This window comes from Neofelis nebulosa, chromosome 9 (assembly GCF_028018385.1).
Source record: "Neofelis nebulosa isolate mNeoNeb1 chromosome 9, mNeoNeb1.pri, whole genome shotgun sequence".
NCBI lineage: Eukaryota > Metazoa > Chordata > Mammalia > Carnivora > Felidae > Neofelis > Neofelis nebulosa.
The window spans coordinates 82,966,938-82,984,693 of NC_080790.1; the positions used below are offsets into that span (position 1 = coordinate 82,966,938).

At 39.8% G+C, this 17,756-nt stretch overlaps 1 protein-coding gene across 1 annotated transcript in view; it reads left to right on the forward strand.

Annotated features, from left to right (window-relative positions):
- The first annotated feature begins 827 nt into the window (after positions 1–827).
- IL1RL1 (interleukin 1 receptor like 1) overlaps positions 828–17,756 on the forward strand; it is a 69,802-nt gene continuing 52,873 nt past the window's right edge. The window contains exon 1 of the mRNA XM_058684557.1: positions 828–1,258. The gene's annotated coding sequence lies outside the window, so the exon portion shown is untranslated. The remainder of the gene's footprint in view (positions 1,259–17,756) is intronic.

The following is a 17,756-nucleotide window of genomic DNA, read 5'->3' on the forward strand; positions in this document are numbered from 1 at the left end:
ATAATATGGCTGTGCAGTAGCATCTGTGATGCATTCACACTGATATTGCAAATATGACAGTCGCCAGAGACACCCTTCTCAGAATTGTCTAACTCTGGTACCCAAGTCCTGGCCCTGCCTGTTTTGCACACGAACGTGATGAAATTTCACCTGGTGAAAGCGTAAAGAGCTGTAAAGAGCGTTGCTGGATCTCCAGGGATGTGTTTTCTCAAGGTGGTCCTTCTTTTGACAGATTCTACGTTTCCATATCGTTTAGCGCACAGGCAAAACACGAGGACAGCTTGTCACAACCTGAGGAGGAGCTGGTGGGTTATAGCTGATCCATAGATTAAAATTTTCTGGATCAGGCATTCCTTTTGAGAGCTCTTTGTAACCAGTAGGTCTCTAAGATAACTGTAGCTATATAAAGGAGACGAATAATGTAAAAGAAACAAAAGAGCCAATGTTGAGCCATATCACCTCCTAACACGCATTAATAAGTCATATTTTATAGAATTTTTGGAATTTGTAGGCAAGATCCTAACCCTTTTATGGAGATTACAATATAGGCCTACTTTTATTTCATCCAATGTTCTTACCGAGGATTGCATTTGACCTGCAACGGGGGCTGTTAATTCTTACAAAGAGCAAAACGAATAACAAAATACCAAATAGCACCAGCCAACTTTGGAATTCTTGCAAGAATCTGGATGGGGATTCAGAATTCTAAACATAGTGTTCCAGGGAACCGCGCAAAAGGGTCAGCGTTGACAACCAGTTGGAACTTCCCCTTTCTATTTTAATCACCCCGTCACATACAGGATAGTAACATGTCAAGAAGATGACTTTGACCAACTGTTATCAGGGAGCCTGATAGGTGGCTCTTAGAGCCACGTATGTGTTAACACTGGGTCTGGGTTATTGTGAAGATAGAAATTCGTGGGAATCCAGGAGAATGCAGGAGACTGCCCTGGATATATGTGCACATGAGAGGCAAAAAGGCAGAGATGAGCTCAGGAAGCCAGAAGGTAGCAAAAAGCAGAAGGTGGCATCAGAATTTGAGATACGGGGAACTAGAAATAGGGAAGAACCAATGGCAAGAAGAGTTTATAGGACTCATTTGATTTAACTTTGGGTAGGGTACATTGTTGGCTTCAGCAACAAAATCATCTGCATTTGGCCTTCAAAACAGCCAGAAAAAGCTTGGGCAGAGGAAGAAACATCTGGGATGGAGATGTGTGTCTAGGCAGCCACCTTGTGGGCAGGTGTGCATCTCAAGGTAAGCGAGGCTATGGGGGGGAGAGTGGATGTGGGGAAAGGGGGTATGGGACCCGGACTGAGTCAGGAGGATGCCTGCAGGTAAATGGTGGGTGAAAGAGGACAGCTAAATGAAACACAGAAGAGGGTTTTCTAAGAAGTGTATGTTTGCTGAGAAATATAAAGTGTAAACAAAGAGGGGCTTTTTTCAGTGAAGAGAGATTATAGAGGCAGGGTGATTAGAAGTGCCAATGGTGGCAAAATCACTCATTGGCTTTGAGCACGCTGGGTTCAGTGGTGACTGTGGAATGAAAGCCCTGGGTCTTTTTCTGCCTCCATTTCAGACAGGTTTCTTCTCATTTTCCATTGTGCACTCATAACTGTATGAAAAAAAATCTCAGCATCCACAGTAATCAACTCCCTGCACTAGATCCTCAGACCTCTTCTCATCTAGACTCTCCTCGGCATATGACACTTGACCACTCTCCTTTCCTTCGCTCCTCTCTTTTCTGGGATTTTGAGGTGCAGGCGACTCTTCATTTTCTATTAACTCCTTGACTGCTCTTCTAGGCACCTCTAGCCTCTGTCTCCTCCAAAGTCGTTGATGTTAAAGTTGCTCAAAGATTTATGCTTGTCCCTCATTACTTTTTGCTTTGTATTCCCTCTCTGATCTCACCTGCATCTTTGATGTCAAAGACCACCAAAATAATAATTCCCCTAGCCCGCCCTAATGTCTCTTTGGAGTCCATACATTCAGGTGCTTACCTGACTTTCACTGCGATGTCTCAAAGTCTCTCCCAACTCATCATTTCCCAAGCCAATTCAAGTTATCCTTCCCGCAGACCGGAATGTGCAAGCTCCAGTCTTCTTCCTCTGTTCCATAGTCTAGTAAGTGGCACCACCATCCCTTCTGCTGTGCAATTTGAAAGCCTCGGCTCTTTCCTCATATCTGTTGTATCACCAAGTCCTGCTAATGTTACATCTTAAATACTGTACTCCACCTCTGCTATCACCACTTTGGTTTAAGCTACCCTCATCTATCACCATCTCTATTGAAATAACATTATTACTGATTTTGGTATTTTAAACATTGCCCTGAAGTTCTTTGATAACATCTCCCATTGAGAAGTGAAGTGTAGGTTCTATGCCCTTGAAATTGGCTGCACTTGGGGCTGCACTGACCAACAAAGTCTCATTAAAGTAGGATTGTGTCACTTCAGAGCCGGGTCATAAAAGGCAATGCAACGTTATCTTGCTTGCTATAACACTGATGTTGGAGCCCTGAGAAGTTTAGATGGCCATGCTCTCAGGAAGCCAAGCCACATGGGGAGGTCACATGTGGGCATTTTGGTCGTCAGTTATAATTTTTGCACTATCTCAGCCAAAGCCCAGACAAGTGAGTGATCAAGTCTTTTAGATGATTCCAGACCCTAGCCACCAGTGCCCTCCCAGTTTAAAAAGTCTTCAAGGTAAAGTTCCCAGGCATCATGGAACAGTGGCAAGTTATGCCCCTTCTCCCTCCACCTTCTACTCTCTCCACCTTCAGCCCCACCCCTGTCTGCCCAAGTTTCAGAAATACTAAATCAATCAACATAATAAAATGATTGTTCTAGGGGATGAAAGTTACAGCACGGGGAATATAGTCAATGGCATCACAATAGCATTTTATGGTGACAGGTGTGGTGAGTGTAGCCTAACATATAGACTTGTCCAATCACTATGTTGTACACCTGAAACTAAGGTAGCATTGCATGTCAACTATACTTGATAAAAAAAAGAAGCTGAGAAGTTTGGGGGTGATTTGTTGAGCAGCAATAGTAACTGAAACGCTGATATATCCCAGCTACGTCTGTACATTTCTACATTGTTCTTCACGCTGCAGAGGCAGAGTAATCTCCCTACTTAAAACCGTTCAGCTGTGTCCCACTGCTCTTAAGCTAAAGATGGAAATTCTTAACGTGACCTCAAGGATTGAACCAGGCTTCTCCACCCTCGTCTTGTAGCACACACACAGCCTTTGCCCTCTGATTTCAGTTCTCTGCGTCCTGCATCCTCCTTCCTGCCATGGTGCTTTGCACGATTTCCGTTGCCTGCTCTATTTGTTGTTGTTTGTTTTTATTTTTGGTAAATGTCTCATTGGTGTCTGTTTCTTACAATAGACTGTCAGCTCTACTGGGGCAGAGACCATGTCTGTTTTTGCTCCCAATAGTATTCTTGCTGCTTCGCATGGATCTTTGTTTTTTGACTCATATGACATCAGTATATCCTTGTAGGATAAAGGAATAAACTTGGGAGGTTTAGTTACAAGGCCAATGTTTTTAACCATTATGATTTATTGCATGGATTTAGGCTATGGGAGGGGTAAATAGATGAAATAGTTACGTCTATTCTTTAGGAAATTGCAGTCTACTTGGGGGCACATCAGAGGGCAGGTGCATCAATACTTCTTATGGTTAAGTGTCTCTGATAAGACAGACACTATACTAGGTGCTTTCTGTCAACTATGGTATTTATTCTTCACAACTCCTGTGAGGTAGGTATGGTGCTTATTCTTTTTTCAAATTTTTAAAAAACATCTTTAGTTTTGAGAAAGAGAGAGAGAGAGAAAGCAGGAGAGGGGCAGAGAGAGAGGGAAATACAGAATCCGAAGCAGGCTCCAGGCTCTGAGCTGTCAACACAGAGCCTAGTGTGGGGCTCGAACCCACAGACTGTGAGATCATGACCTGAGCCAAAGGTGGACGCTCAACCGACTGAGCCATCCAGGTGCCCCGGTTCTTATCCTTATTTTACAGACTGGAGAACCAAAGTTCAATCAGGATTTGAACCCAAGACTTTGATCCAAAAATGAGGCTGAAAAGATGAATTTTTTTCCTGGTAGAAAATATTTTAAGGACAGATGTGGGAAATAAAGCATACTGAATCAGATTTTCAGGCTAAGGAATTTTGAGTTTATTCTGTAAATAGTCGTGATCTAAAAGATTTTGAGCAGGAGACTGCTGTAATCAAAATTGATTTTTCAGTGCCGTGACAGAGTATCTGGTGTTGGACTAGCCTTCTTACCATGAATAATTAGAGAAGTGGAGAATACTTATGAAAAAAATTTTTGTCAGACTTTGGATAGCAGGCACATTACTTGAGCCAAAGAGGAGAGACCTTATTGAAATTCTGAGTAGGAAGCAGAGGTAACCCACCCTGAGCAAAGTCTACTCTAGACCCACCTGAGTAAAGATTTATGATAAATTTTCAGAGGATTAAGCAAATCTACAAGTAAATTACTTCTTCCTAGAATAAGTTTCACAATTCAAGGAAAATAGTAAGACACATAACAGCATAGCATTCCAAATTCTCAAAACATAATAAAAAATTATAAGACATTTGGAAAAGCAGGAAAATGTGATCCCCAAACCAAGAGAAATAGAAACAGATCTGAGAGAGATGATAGAATAAGCAAAGATGTTCAAAATATCTATTTTAATTACTTTCCGAGCTTTAAGGAAAATGTGACCATAGTAAGGATCAAATAGGACATCTAAATAGGGAGACAGCAATGAAAAAGAAAAAAAAAATGAACCAAATGGAAATTTTGTACTAACAAAATATAATATCTGCAATGAATAAGTCATTCAACGGGGTTAACAGTAGATTGAATCATGCAGAAGAAAACAAAAATCAGGGAACTTGAAGACAGGGTAGAGACTGTAGTATGTATGTAAAGGAGGAGAAATGGTGGAAAAGAAAGAAAAGGTATTCAGGGATTTGTGGGACAATATGGAAAGTCTAACACAATATCAAGAGTCTCAGAAGGAGGAAAGAGGTTTAAGTACAAACATATTTAATGAAATAAGCATGATAAAATGTTAATATGTGATGTAAAAAATAAATCCACAATTCTCAGAAGCTCAGCAATACAAAACAATGGCAATGCATCAACTTGTTGAAAACCACTGATACAGAGAAAATTTAAGCCAGAGGGCAGGAAAATATATTACTTATAAAAGAATGGTAAAAATGATTGCTGTGTTATTGTCAGAAGCAGTGCCAGCCAGAAAATAATGAAACAACATCTGTAAAATGCCAAAAGAAAAAAACAAACAGCTAACCTAGAATCTTATGTACGTGGAAAATATCTTTTAAAAAGGAATGTGAAATAAAAAAATATTTGTATGCAAAGCAAAACTGAGAAAATGTATTACCAGCAAACCTTTGTGAAAAGGCGGTTTAAAGGAAGTTCTTCAGGGTAAAGGAAAATGATGGCAGGTGGAAACTCAGATCTGCATGAAGGAATGAAGAGTGTAGAAAATGGTAAACATGGGGGTAAATACAAAATCATTTTTGTTTGATAGTGGATTTAAAGCATAGTTTGCTTTTTTTTTTTTTTTTTTTAAATTTTTTTTTTTCAACGTTTTTTATTTATTTTTGGGACAGAGAGAGACATAGCATGAACGGGGGAGGGGCAGAGAGAGAGGGAGACACAGAATCGGAAACAGGCTCCAGGCTCTGAGCCATCAGCCCAGAGCCCGACATGGGGCTCGAACTCACGGACCGCGAGATCGTGACCTGGCTGAAGTCGGACGCTTAACCGACTGCGCCACCCAGGCGCCCCAGCATAGTTTGCTTTTTAAGGGAAAAGTAACTGACCATGTATTGTAGGGCCTCAATTCATGTACAAGTAATGTGTATTACAACAATAGCATAAAGGGGGAGATAAAATATATCACGTTAGTGTTCTTTCATTTTATCTACATGGCATAAACTACTTGAAGGTAGACTATGAAGAGTTACAATGCATATTGTAAACCCTAGGAACCCACAGCACCAATAAAAATAAAACAAAGAAGTTGAGATCACAAGCCAATAGGGAAAGACACAATATTCAAATACTTAATCCAAAGGCTGCTAGAAAATGATGAATAAAGAACAATAAATAGGAGACAAATAACAAAAAATAGCAAGATGATAGACACAAGCCCAACAAGATTGATATTTACATTAAAATATTCACTTTTCCAGTTAAAGACAGAAATTGTTAGACTGGGTAATAAATAATACCAATACCAATAATACCTATTTCTGGCGTCGTTCAGATAATACTCGTGTAGTTACTAAGTAAATGAAGTCGTGGTGGCACATATCATCTTGCACGGTGCTTCTCTTGAATGAGAATATCTGTGCTAACAATGCTTTTGATTTCTTGTACTGCAAAACGAACTTGCAAATTCAAAACTAATCTTCAGTAATTCAATTCTGCACGTATTTGAAAAAAATATATTAGGAATGTGTATAATTCCATGTAGCTACCACATCTGTCTTGAAATAAGTTTTCAAAGTAATGAGAATGTCTAAAACAAAGCATTTGGCTATGGAAACATTGGGATAACAAACACATTTAAAGGATGTTGTAAATTCTGGCTCTTTACCCGATAAAGATAATCATTTTGAGTGCGACCTGAATAAATATTCACAGTTGATTCGGTAATATGGAGCTAGTAACTGGATTAAAAAAATAGGCTTATGAAGATGGGGGGAAACTAATGGGAATTCAGTTCACTGTGTGCATGAAGCAAATAGAAGAAAGACATGTGAGTGTCTAGGCTATCCATAACATTACCAATGAGTAGGATCCCAATCTACTCAAGATAACGTAATTATACTACAGAATCATAGAATTTTAGAGTGATTAAAAAAAAAGAAAGAAAATAAATGCACTAAATCCTGCAATTAAAGAGAGAAATTGTCACTCTGGGTAATAACAGCAAAGCCCAAGTATATGCTATTTGAAAGGCACAAATTTAGTAAAAAGACACAAGTAAAATGAAAGTGGAAAAATGGAAGAATTATACCACGTGAACTCTATCAGAAAGCTGGAGTGGCTATTGTAATGTCAGACAATGTAGATTTTAGGACAGGGAATACTACCAAAGAAAGAGACATTTCATAATGTTAAAGAGGCGATTCATCAAAAAAAAAAAAAGAAAAGAAAAGAAAAGAAAAGGAACAATTGTAAAAGTATATGCACCTAAAGCAGAGTTTCAGAACACAGTGAACAAAAATTTCCAGAGCAGAATTGAGAAATTACCAAATCCACCATCACAATTGGAAATTATTTTAATTCTCTTTCAGTAATGTACTCCTAATCATAAAATACACCCAAAACACCCAACCTCTTCATGGTATAAAAAGGTTGATAACAACAAACGATTGACCCAAATGACCTTTACAAACACTTCACCCAGTAACCATAGGATAAATATTCTTTTCAAGTGCACGTGGACCATTTACCAAGATAAAACTATATTCTGCATCATAAAACAAGTCTCAACACTTTAAAAGTATTAAAACTATACAGAGTGAGTTATCTGGCCAAGAGAGAATTAAATTAGAATAACAAAAAGATATCTGGAAAATTCCTAAATTATTTGGATTTTTAGCAATGCATTTTTGTATAATCAGGGGGTCCAAGAAAAAATTATAAGAGAAATTAGACAATACAGGGAACAGAATGTGTGTGTGTTTATATTTATATATTTGTATGACAAAATTAAAGCAGTGCATAGAAAGAAATACATAGTTCTGATTTATAGTACTCATAAGTTATGCTAGAAAAGGAAAGGATTATAATCAGTGACCTAAACATCTAATTTAAGAAGATAGAAAAAGAACTATAGTTGACCCTTGAACAACATGGGTTCGAACTGCCTGGGTCCATTTATACACACTTTTTCCCTGTATACAAATACAGTGTAGTACTGTAAATATATTTTCTCTAACCCTGCATTGTTCAAAGGTCAACTGTGATCAAACCCAAACTTACACTTAATGGTAAAAAGGTAAATATTTTCTCCTTAAAATTAAGAACAAGCAAGATACCTGCTCTTCCCATTTCTATTCAATATTATACTAGAGGCCCTAGTTTGTATAATAAGACAAGAGATAAAAGACATAAATATTGGAAAGGAAAAGTAAAATTATCTTTGTTTTCCAAAGAAATAAGTGTGTATGTAAAACAAAAATCACTCAAAGGAATCTAAAACATAAAATCTTCTAAGGCTAATAAGTGAATTTACAAGGTCATAAGATATAAGATCAATATATGGGTATAATTGTTTTCCTATACTGACAGTGAACAGTTAGAAAATAATTCTTTTTTTAAAGAATATGGGGTGCCTGGGTGACTCAGTTGGTTAAGCAGAGGGGTCCTGGTTTCTACTTAGGTCATGGTCTCATGGTTCATGAGTTCGAGCCCTGTGTTGGGCTTCCCACTGATAGTGGAAAGCCTGCTTGGGATTCTCTCTCTCTCTCCCTCTTTCTCTATACCCTTCCCCTGCTCTCTCTCTCTCTCTCAAGATAACTAAACTTAAAAAAAAAATTGTTTACAGTATGTGTAAAATCTTTACATTTCAGATTACAAAACACTGTTGAGAGACATTAAAGTAGATATAAAAAATGAAGAGATATATAACATGTTTATGCATTGAAAATATAAAATTACAAAATGTAGCTCCCTTCAAATTTATCTACTGATTTAATGCAATTCCAATCAAAATTCCTGAAGATTTTTTTTTGCAGAAATTGGCAACGTGATTCTATAACTTATATAAAACCATAAAAAATCTAGAATAAGCCAAAATAACTTTGAAGAAAAAAAAGTTGGAAAAGTCATAATACCTGATTTTAGTATTAGATCCACATGTATATAGTTTTGACTAAGACACCAAAATACTTTATTGAGAAAAAGATTTAACAAATAGGAATATAAGAGCTAAATATCTCTACAAAAATCTACCTAGATTCATATTTTACATTATAATTTAAAATGGATTGGAGGGGCACCTGGGTGGTTCAGTGGGTTAAGCGTCTGACTTCAGCTCAGGTCACGATCTCAAAGTCCATGAGTTTGAGTCTGACAGCTCAGAGCCTGGAGCCTGCTTTGAATTCTGTGTCTCCCTCTCTCTCTCTCTGCTCCTCCCCAACTTTCTCTCTCTCTCTCTTTCTCCCTTCCTCTCTCAAAAATAAATAAACATTAAAAAAAACTTTAAAAAAATTTAAAAAGATAAAATGGATTGGAGATTAAAGGTAAAAATTAAAAATATAATACTCCTGTAAGAACAAAGGGAAAAATTTCACTCCACAACCTTGGAGTAAGCAAAAATTTCTTAGCGAGGACCCAAAAAGCATTAACTTGAAAAGAAAAAAATATATATATTAGGCTTCATCAAAATTAAAAACTTCTGCACATAAATATTCACAGAAGCATTATTAATTTATAATAGCCCAAAGTGGAAACAACCCAAATGTCCATCAACTGGTGAATGGAAAAACAAAATGTGCATCCCTGCATGGAATACTACTCAGCGATAAAAAGAAGCGAAGTCCTGATCCATAGTAAACATGGAAGAACCTCCCAGACATCCTACTAAGTGGAAGAAGTCAGGCACAAAGACCACATAGTGTGTTTCCATGTGCATGGAAGGCAAATCTAGAGAGACAGAAGGCCGATGTGGTTGCCAGGCACTAGGAGTGGGCCAGGGGGTGGTTCATTGTAAACGGGCCTCAACTGTCTTGTTAGAGTGAGGGCCATGTTCTAAAATTGGATTATGATGGTGGTTGCACAATTTGCTAATTTCATTGAAAATCATTTGATTCTAGGGGTGCCTGGGTGGCTCAGTTCGTTTAGTGTCTGACTCTCAATTTTGGCTCAGGTTGTGATCATACAGTTGTGAGGTCAGCTCCACGCTGGGTGGGGAGCCTGCCTAAAATTTTCTCTCTCTCCCTGCCCTGTCCCTCCCCTGCTCTCTCTCTCTCTCTCTCTCTCTGTCTGTCTCTCTCTCAAAAAAATGATTATACACTTAAAATAAGTGAATTCTGTAGAATTAAATTACACCTCAATACAGTTGTTAAAAATCATTAGAAATCGTACAATGAGTTAGAAGAATTAAATGAGAGGACAGGACAGAAGATATAAATGAAAGCACGTTTAAAAATGTTTCTACTGCGCATGTATAACCCATTTAAAAATTAAACACATTTAAAAAATGCAATGGCTTTGGGGATAAATAAAAAATGATATTACCGATGGCATGAAATATAAATGCACATCAAATGCTTGAACAAGATCTGACAGACTTCTGTGATTAAATCTCTAAAGGTATAAAATCTCTTTAAAAAGCATGAAAGTGGACTTAAATCCCTGGAATGGCATGCTGCGTGTCAGCAAAAGAGCTCATCGTTGTAAAGATATCCATTCTCACTAAATCAATTTATAAACAAAATCAAAATTCTGAGGACTTTAAGAAATGAAACCAAGAATCTTGACTCTAAAATTCATCTCTCCCTATCAAATACGCGCATGGACTAAATAGACAGCCACTGCTCTGGTAATTGACAAATAGAACAATGGGAAAACATTTCCATAAGAAGACTTGCGTCTGGAAACAAGTTCAAAAATTGGAACAAGTGAGGAGGAGGGCTCGTTATTGAATTTGATTTTACTGCCAGACCAGTAAAAACAAGTTTAAAGCACAGATTCAAGGTTAAGTATACAAAGAAGAGAGAGGATGCGGCACACTTCTAACCCTCATGCCTACTTTCGTGTCACACTGGGTTGCCCCTGAGTACAGCGATGTCTCTGCCAGCCTTGTCCAGGTGTCCCACTTCTCACATCCAGGCTCTGAAAGGGCCAAAACGAGGGATGAGGTGGGGACCACCTGGCAGGGGAATGGGCGGGTTGTGTTGACAGCCTTTACCTGCATCCAGAGTCTCTGGGAGGTATTTGGATCTCTGGGTCTTTTCCCAGGAATGCTAAAGTCCTAGCCCAATGATCCTGGGATCTGGAAGGTGCTGCCCAAACACCTTAATCCCTCATTGGGGCAGCCAACTTTGCCTTTTCTGTACCCTTTCAGAGCCCAGTTCACAGAGCTGAAATCATAGATCCAGCTTAGTTATGGCCACTCCTAGAGAACCATTAGGATCCAGTAGATAATCAATCAATCAATCAATCAATCAATCAAAACTTCTCATATTGGAAGACAGTGAGTGTTAAGAAAATGAATAAGCAAACCAGAGAACAGGATAATTACTCACAAAAATTCATATTTGATGGTTTTTTTATCTATATCTATATCTATATCTATATCTATATCTATATCCATCCAGAATATATACATGTTCCCTTTGACTCCACAGTCCCATTTCTAGGTATATATTTAAGAGAAATGAGAACATGTATTCACAAATAGACTTGTACAAGAATATTTTTAGCTGATTTTTTTCAGAATAGCCCTAAATTATGAACAATTCGAAGTTTATCCATAGGAGAACAAATAAACTGATATACATCGATATAATAGGATATTACTCAGCGATAAATAGGAATGAACTACTAGAAACCCATAACAACGTGAATAAATCTCAGAAACATTATGGTGAGCAAAAGAAGCCATGCACAAGAGAGTAAGGAATGTCTGTTTTATTTATATGAAATTCTAGAGCAAGTTGAGTCTATGATGCAAGAAACCTGAGCAGTGATTTCCATCAGAGGGCAAGGGGTTGGGAGTAGTCGAAATTGACTGAAGTGGTATGGTAACCAGCCTCCAAGATGGCCCTCCATGATTTCTCCCCTTGGTTCCCTCCCATGTTGTACCAGGTTTGGTCTGTGTGACCAAAAGAATAAGGCAAAAGTGAAGGCGTGGAATGCTTCTTCTGAGTTAAGGTTATAGCTTGAGTCTTATAATGTCTCTCTCTCTCTCTCTCTCTCTCTCTCTCTCTCTCTCTTTTTCTCTCTCTCTCTCTCTCTCTCTTTTTCCCTCTCTCTCCCTCCCTCCCTCCCTCTCTTCCTCTTTCTCCTTCTCCCTCTCTCTCATTCTCTCCACTACTCTGGGACTCTGCATCGTGTTGTGAACATCCCTGTGGAGAGGCCAGCATTGGTAAGGAACCAAACCTCTTGCCAACAACTGAGCGAGCTTGGAAATGAATCTTCCAGTTCCAGTCAAGTCCATAGGGACTGTGGTCCTGGCCACCTGACTGAAGCTTTATGATAGATGCTGAGCCAGAACCACCCAGCTAAGTCACTCCTAGACTCCTCGCCCTCAGAAATCATGTGAGGTAATAAAACAGAAAGCTTGTTGCTTTACATTGCTAAGTTTGGGGGTAACTTGCTATTTAGCAAGATGTGTCTAGTACAGGTGGGCGTAGGGGAGCTTTGAGGGGTAGCAGAAATGTTCTATATCTCGACCAAGGCATCGGCTATTCAGGTTTATGTATTTGTCAAAAAAATCATAGTGCTGAACATTAACACCCATGAATGTATGTAAATTGGAACTCAGAAAACATATTCTGTATATAAAAACACTTAGTTTCAGCAGTGAAAGAGTACACGAAGAAGTGAAAATGGCTTTTTAGAGATGAATTTGTATAAAGCTTGGCACGTTTCAGAAATTTTCCAGAACAATGTGTGAATGGCTTCTCAAAAAATGTAGTTGAGAGATTTTTATGTAAGTATCCAACACTTGGGCATGGGCCTGGGAAGATGTGATTCTAAATGAACCTGTTAGCAGTTAATAGGGACACCTGAGTAGTATATACCATTGCTTCTCATGGTTTATGCCATACTTTGTAATATATGGGCAGACTCTTCAATTCTATTCTATTGCTGGCAGTTTGGGTGGTGAGATTGTTTCTGAAAATAGGTTCCATATATGAAGGCATGATTCTCTAATTGCAAAATTGTTAAAATCGTAATCCTCATATGCGTAGATAGTATCTGTCAAAGTTTAATTCATGGGGGGAACAGCAGAACATCGGAACTAATTTCATAGGGTTATGAGAAACTGGAGTTTATATAAGAAGTTGGGGAAGGGACTGTTGAGACAATATTGTGAAGGTGGATACCAAATTGCTTAAGCCATTTCCATTGTGTTATCTTACATACCAGACAGGGAACAAAAAAACTCACCCCACTGATCAGTTTACTGCAAAGTAATCTCTAACTTTACAGAGTTGCATGAGAGCTGAGCTCTAACCAATTTTGAGTCAAAATTGCATTTTTCGAGATAATATGATTTCCAGATTGGCTTGTTAGAAGATGTCCTACTACTGGGGCATGTGGGTGGCTCAGTCGGTTGAGTGTCTGACTTCAGCTCAGGTCATGATCTCGCTGTTCCCAAGTTCAAGCCCCACACTCTCTCTCTCTCTCAAAAATAAATAAACATTAAAAAATATTTTTAAAATTCAAAAATAATTTTTAAAAAGGTGTCCTACTATTTATTTTTAAATTATTTTCTTTTTTTAATGTTTATTTATTTTTGAGAGTGAGGGAGGGAGAGACAGAGCACTAGCGGGGGAGGGGAAGACAGAAGGAGACACAGAGTCCAAAGGAGGCTCCAGACTCTGCACTGTCATCACAAAGCCTGATGTAGGGCTCCAATCCACAGACTGGGAGATTATGACCTGAGCCGAAGTCAGACGCTTAACCGCCTGAGCCACCCAGGCGTCCCACATTATTTTCAATATATCTTAAACACCAGTAAACCTTATGTTGACTTCAGATTGGGGGTCCTCCACTCATTTTTGTCTTTTGTCTTTGCTGTTCCACAGAATGAATGTATTGGAAGGGTGCCTGGGTGGCTCACTTTCTTGAGTGCCTGACTTCGGCTCAGGTCATGCTCTCATTGTTTATGAATTTGAGCCTCACTTAGGTTCTCTGCTGTCAGCTCAGAGCCTGCTTTAGATCCTCTGTCACCCTCTTTATCTCTGACTCTCCCCTGCTCATGTTCTGTCTCTTAAAAATAGATACACATTAAAAAAAAAAAAAAGAATGACTGTATTGGAAAAATGAGTCAGCTTAGCACAGGGTACACAGGAAACGAGCGAAGGCCCCAGAAATGCTGCAGGTTATGGGTGATGAGTGCCTGGACAGATGCTGGCAGCAGAAGGTAAGAGGTCTTATGAAAAAGATTCCGTGTTGTTAGAATCAATAAGGTTTGGCACCTAGTTGAACATGAAGGAAAAGGGGGAGAGTTCCAATGTGTTGAGTCAGGGGGCCAGAGAACCATTATAAAAACAGAAACCTTCTGCACTTGGGGGCAGGGAGAGGGGGGCAGCTAGAAGGAGGAGTCAGTGAGGCAGCAGGAGAGGAGAGCCAGGACAAAGCAGCAACTTGACTTGGGGTGCCCTTGTCTGATGGTTCAAAGCATGGCACTGGAGTTCTATAGATAGAGGTGTATGTTTAGGCAAGTTACCTCATCTCTCCAAGCCTGTTTCCTCTCTTATAAAATAGGGAAATGATAGCTTCTTCTCTGGATCATCATGAAGATTAAAGTACAAGAGAATGTAAATGTATGGCACAGTGTTTGCCACATAATCGCCACGTGGGAAGAAGTTAGTGCCTAGCATGGAAGGGGAGCTCCAAAAGATGATGCTTTAAAGACGGATTCAGGAGAATGCAGACTGAGAAGAGCCCACTGGATTTTGTATTTAGGGTGTTGCAACCTTCGATGAGAACAATTTTAAGAGACAAGCAGGTGGGGGTAACCGTAAACAGCGAGTGGGGTCTTGAAAAATCGGGAACAATGAATGTAGGCGTTATTTTTTTGATGGGGTTGAGAACGCAAGCTTCGGGTAGATCAGGGAGTGGCATGGCTGAGGAACATTCTTCTTCATTCCAGCTTTTCTGAGAGCAGGGAAGACTGGGAAACACTTGTATCCCATTTGAAGGGAAAAAATGGAAAAAGATAAAGGGAGTTTGAGTTGAAGAAAAGTGCAGTGAAATATACATCTGTGTTATCACAGTCAATGGGGAGACAAGCTGGTCTGCAGAGACCAAGAAGGTGGGGTATGTTCTTGAAGCTGAGAGCTGGGTGGCATGGGCACAGGAGGGAATCTGATAGGGAGACCGTGCAAGGTGAATGACAGAATTAAGAAGCGGTGTGGGGCAGGGTAGGAAGGAAGGAGGGGTGACAAATGGCCTGTGTGAACAGGAACGGGCTGAGGAAGAGGATGGCCAAGGTCAGGACAAAGGATAGCTTTAGGAAGAGTAAGACATGTGGCAAGCTGGAAGCGGGTGGCCAGCCAAGAAATTTCTAAGACCAACTTTTAAGTCCAAGGACGATCAATTACAGATGGGCTCCCAGGCATGTCTCCGCCTAAGTGTGACTGAGGCAGAGTAGAGGTGAACTTTGTTCAAAGTGTAGGAACCGGTGGGTGGGAAGTAAAGCCACAGAAATGGAAGCATGAGAAGTGGGTCAGCAACAGCGGGGCTCAGCACTCACCCTTAGTGTCAGGGAGTCCAGATTGGAACCACCCTGTGAAAGTCCTGTCAAGCGGCCCAGGTGGGCATCATTAACAAAAGGGTGATTCTGAAACCAGTTCCTGAAACCCAGTCTGTCCCCTGGCCTGTGTGCTGAACAGCTTCTGAAGGCCTGTTGGGGGCACAGAGAACCTTTGGGTCCAGAGTCAGGGAAAGAGCCTCCAGCGTCTTGTGATTTAGCTTCACTCAGAGAACTCTCTTGGAGGGTCTATGATACAGGTTCTATGCCAGCTGACACTCACCAGAACTAGAAGTCTATTATGTTTATAGCTTCCAGAAAGCCCAAACCCCATGTAACCATCACTCCAGGGGGGGGGAAATGACTGTGCTTCTCAATTAAGCAACATTGGGTGGAAAGACTGAGAATTTCTGAAGAGAAGAAGTTGGTTTGGCCTCAGAGCTCTTTTTTTTTTTTTTTTTTTTTCCAAATTCACATTTCAGCTGGAGAGTCTTAAACCTCTTTGGGTTATGGTTTCTATTTGTTTCTGACAGGACTATTTTCACCCTGGAAACAGAAGCATGGGGCAGGCTTGAGGCATGGTTGTAAAATGGAAGTTTTCCAGGAATCTCTTATTTACAGATAGTCCCAGGCAACTCTGATTAATTATGTCTGGGAATCACAATTGAAAAATACTGCTCTAGGAATACATTCTAACTAAAACCCCTCTCACCTAGGTGTCAAGCAGGAAAACGAGTATGTACTGATTCATACTCAAATGTGAATGACTGATAGGAGATAATTGTGTCAGCCTCCTGTATGTCAGGATACAGTTACATTGCAGCAGCAATACACACTTAACTAAAAAAAAAAATGACATATTAGTACTGGTGGAGGGGTGTCTTCCCAGGTCATCTGAAATCATATTGCAGGGGACTATAAAGAAACATGCCCTCATAAAGAATGGTGAATATATAAATGATGAATGAGTAAATGTTCTCTTGACTATTAAGAGTCTATAACGATAAACACACATTCATTTAAAAACAACAACAACAAAAGCAACATCCCTTGTGGATTAACAAGTCTTTTAATGAGCATCCGGGCCAGAAATAGATCAATGAGATAGGAACCACACCTTATGATTGTATAACTCTTTAATTTTGTACAGTGTCCTTCTCACTAAATCCCCCAGTTCTATTCGTTACCATCATTATCTTTATTTCCTAGATTTAAGTTCAGAAAGCCTGCTTTGCTCTAAGTGGTGGAGCTATAACCCAAACGCATGTCTCTCAATCTAGCACCAAATCTTTCTGGTACTTCATAGTGGCCCCCGACATCATAGCTGACTGTGCAAAGCCTTCTTCAGATCTGTCCTCCCTCGGCGTGATTTACCACTTGACCCATCAGATATCTTCTGCTCCACGATAGACCATGTTCCCGGTGTTTGTAAATATCCAGCTAAATTGTTGCAGCCGTCTGGTTTCATGTTGAGAAAGAGCATTTTTGTTTTGTATGAGGAAATATATCTCGATGGAGAACAGTAACAGTAGTTTTCATCATCAAAGAGGGTGAGACTTGAACTTGAATAAGAGAAGGCAAGAAGTACACCTGGCAAGTCTGGGAGTGGAGAGAAGGGGCACTAAAGATGTTGGGCGGGGGGGAAGAGAGGAATAAAAGCTCAGAGAAAGGAATGTGGGAAGAGGCAAGAGAAAAAGGAAGGGAGCCAGGAAAGAGGAGTGTTCAGGAAAGAGGGTTGGGGTGAGGAAGTATAACCGGCCCAGGATTTCTAAGTCGGATGACTGAAGGTTTAACCACTTCTTAGGGGAAGTAGTTCCATGGAGAGTGTGGCATAGGGAATGTTATGTGCTGCACATTTGTGGCTGTGATCGATGCCATCAGCAAGAGGTTCTTCTTGTCAAAAGAGCTTTCGAAACTCTCTTTGTGGTGACTCTTGGAGAAGCCATCATCAAAGCAGATCCCTGCAGTCTGAACATAGATAGCATCCACTCAGAAATATGGTGCCTGCAAACATCCCCCAGGGTCAACAGTGAAAGATTCATCAATGGGACCAGTAGCAACGCTTTATTTATTTATTTATTTAGTTAGTTAGTTAGTTAGTTAATTTAAATTCCAGTCAGCAAACAGTCTAATATTAGTTTCAGGTGTACAATTTAGTGATTCAATACTTACAGCACCCGGTGCTCATCACAAGTGCACTCCTTAACCCCCATCATCTATTTCACCCATCCCCCCACCCACCTTCCGTCTGTCTGGTCA